The sequence below is a fragment of the Nannospalax galili genome, unplaced genomic scaffold, assembly GCF_000622305.1.
Source record: "Nannospalax galili isolate Female #2095 unplaced genomic scaffold, S.galili_v1.0 scaffold430, whole genome shotgun sequence".
NCBI lineage: Eukaryota > Metazoa > Chordata > Mammalia > Rodentia > Spalacidae > Nannospalax > Nannospalax galili.
In genome coordinates this window covers 1433553-1436739 of record NW_008328607.1, presented here as the reverse complement: position 1 = coordinate 1436739, position 3187 = coordinate 1433553, and the positions used below count along the sequence as shown (strand labels likewise).

The following is a 3187-nucleotide window of genomic DNA, read 5'->3' as shown; positions in this document are numbered from 1 at the left end:
AGTATGTAGGTATATTTTTCATTTTTGGAAACCATACTTTCAGTTGCTGCATGCACTGCATGTCTAAAGAAAAGGATTTCATTAACTCCAACCTGGCTAGCTTGGTTTAAAAGGGTGCTGGCTGTTTGGGTGACACACTTCATTGGAAGGCCAGCAGAGGGACCCCAAGTTTGCTGTCTACAGAATCCAAGGTAAACTGAAGTACAAAGTGTGGCTGGATACAGCCCAGGAAGATTTCAGGGTTTGGGGTCTGGTGGCTGGAGAGAAGCGTGAGATTTGGAACTGATAACCCGAGGCTGGTTGGTAGGAGCTGAAGGACGGCTGGCCCAGTGCTCACCGTTGGACTCCAAATTCTTGACCTTGTTTTCAGGCGCAGCTGCTGTTGCTTAGTGAGTAGGAGCTCACCTCACCCTGTCAATTTGTTCAACTCCTCAGGGGCTCTTCAATGATGCGGAATGACAGCTTTGAAATCATTTATGAATAGATCAGTGTAAGTGTGTGCGTGGGTGAATATTCACAGAGAACAATGAGTGAAATAAGCCCCACTTAATCATGTGTCATAAAGTTACAGAGGGCCGAGAGATGCTCAGGGGGTAGAGGTGCTTCCACACAGGCCTGACTCCTGAATTTTATCCCTGGATCCCACAAGATGGCAAGAGAGAACTGACTCCAGATAGTTGTCTTCTGACCTACACACACACACACACACACACACACACACACACACACACACACACAGAGGCTAAATAACTAAATGCATAAATTTACAATTTAAAAAAGCATTCTGGGGTTGGTGACATGGCTTAGCAGGCAAAAGCACTTGCCACCAAGTCTGACATCTTGAATTTGATATCCTAAACCCACTTGGAGAGAACCGATGCCTGAAAGTTGTCCTCTGACCTCCATACACACAACATGGCACACATGCCCCCCACAGATAGATAATAAAAGAATTCTGAATAGCTTTTATTTTGAAATGTTAATTGATTTCATCTTGTTTACTATGACTCACTGTAATAATTATATATTACTGGTACAAAATAATCCTTAAGTGTAGTGTTTTAAAACAACAACAAACATCTCAAGAGTCTGTGTAGGTCAAGATCCAGATGAGGTTCATCTAGGAATGTCAGCTTGGGTTCCCTTTCATGAGGTTGCTGTGATATTGGCTGTGACTGTGGTCATCTGACTGTGTGACTAGGCTGGAGCATCTACTTCAGAGATGCTCACTCACATGTTAATAGGGTTATGTCCTCAGTCATGGATTCCAATCACAGAATGTCCAGAGTGTCCCATGATATGGCAGCTGGCTTCCCCAAGAGAGATCCAGAGGCCACAGTATCTTTTATGACCTAGCTTTGGAGGTCACATGCCATTCATTTCTGAACATCCTAATGATTACAACCATCATCCCTATTCAATGTGGGAGGGGATAGATGACCCACAGGTGAGACACTAGGAGTCAAGATTCATAGCACACTCTCTTGGCATCTGATCACTCACCTTTTTAAAATGCACATCTAAAGATCCTTTCAAGGACAAGCAAGATGGCTCTGTGGGTAAAGGTGTTTGCCACCGGGGCTGAAAATCTGAGTTTATCCCAGGTCCCATATGGTGGAAGGAGACCCCTGACTCCCACAAGTTGTCCTTTGGTCTTCACACATGCCCCCTCCATATACATGCATATAATAAATATTTTCAAATGTACAATTTGCCTTAATGTATTTCTTCCTATGTTTAAAAATGTGTACCACATGCCTTTAATCCCAGCACTTGGGAGGCAGAGGCCGGCAGATCTCTGAGTTCAAGGCCAGCCTGCTCTACATAGTGAGTTCCAGGACAGCTGGGGCTACAGGGAGGCCCTGTTTTTTTTATTTTTAAAAATCTTTTTGAGCCGGGCATGGTGGCGTACGCCTTTAATCCCAGCACTTGGGGGGCTAAAGGGGGGCCCTGTCTCAAAAAGACCAAAAAAAAAAAAAAAGTATACTAGAATATTCCTGCCTTGTAGTTTTCCCTCACTTTAATAAGTGTTCATGGACAGGCGTGGTGGTGCATCCCTTTAATCCCAGCACTTGGGAGGCAGAGGCAGGCAGATCTCTGTGAGTTTGAGGCCAGCCTGGTCTACATAGTGAGTTCCAGGTCAGCTGGGGCTACAAGGAGACCCTGTCTCAAAAAGACCAAAAAAAAAAAAAGTATTAATTTTCACTATGTTCAGTTTACTCCAACATCACCACTACCACCATCAAACACAAAGTGTATCCCATGCCAGATGGCTCATGGCTATAACTCCAGCACTTGGGAGGGTGAGGTGGAAGGACTGCTGAGTTTGAGGCCAGCCTGAGCTACATGGTAAATTCCAAGCCAGCAACAGTCTGAGACCCTGTCTTAACAAACAAAAATAAAAGAAAACAGAAAAAAAGTATGCTAGAAATTTCCTCTGAGTACAAAGTCCTCCTTCGTGAAGCAGAAAGCAATTTTTAGGACAAAATGGCTGTAAAATCAATGTGTTAAGGAGAACAAGTTATCTGCTACCTTCTGGTTAGGAATACGTTCCCTCTGCAGGCTAACTTCTATTAGCACACGGTAAGTTATATTACACAATGAAAAATCAATAAAAGTCGGCTCTGAGTCACTTTGCTTCATAATGAACAATCCAGCCTTTCCTTGCATGGCCTGACACTGGCCAAGTCTGAAAGGTAGCTGGGAGAATACTTACACTCTCTTTTCTCCGGGGCTCAAAGGCAAAAGGTTTTAAGCAACCCCAGAACCAGAGAACAGTTGTTAACTCAGAGATCTAACCTACTGAGTGACCTTGGATAACATTTAAAAGCTAAAAGATGGATTCTGACAATCATTCAGCAGAGAGCCTTGACTTCTGTCTACAGCAGAGGCAGAGTTTAAGCATCAAAGAGCTATGCCACTGATCCCAATGCAATATGGACACCACAATTCCAGGAGAGAGGTGGCCAGCTGCAGAAACACACTCAAGCACAATGCCCTTTGCAATGTCCTTCAGTGGAAAAGGTCTGAAAGCCTAATGCTGAGCCAAGAGCTTCTCTTTGTGTCAAAAAAGTCAAGCTTGTGCTTGCTCCAGCAGCACATATACTAAAATTGGAACCACACAGAGAGGATTAGCAGGGCCCTGCACAAGGATGATGTAAAACTTCATAAAGTACTCGGTAGATTA

At 44.0% G+C, this 3187-nt stretch overlaps 1 non-coding gene across 1 annotated transcript; it reads left to right on the top strand.

Moving 5' to 3' along the window:
* The first annotated feature begins 3081 nt into the window (after positions 1–3081).
* On the top strand, positions 3082–3187 carry LOC115069342. Its single transcript, XR_003848621.1, has one exon. It is a non-coding gene; the product is annotated as a U6 spliceosomal RNA (small nuclear RNA).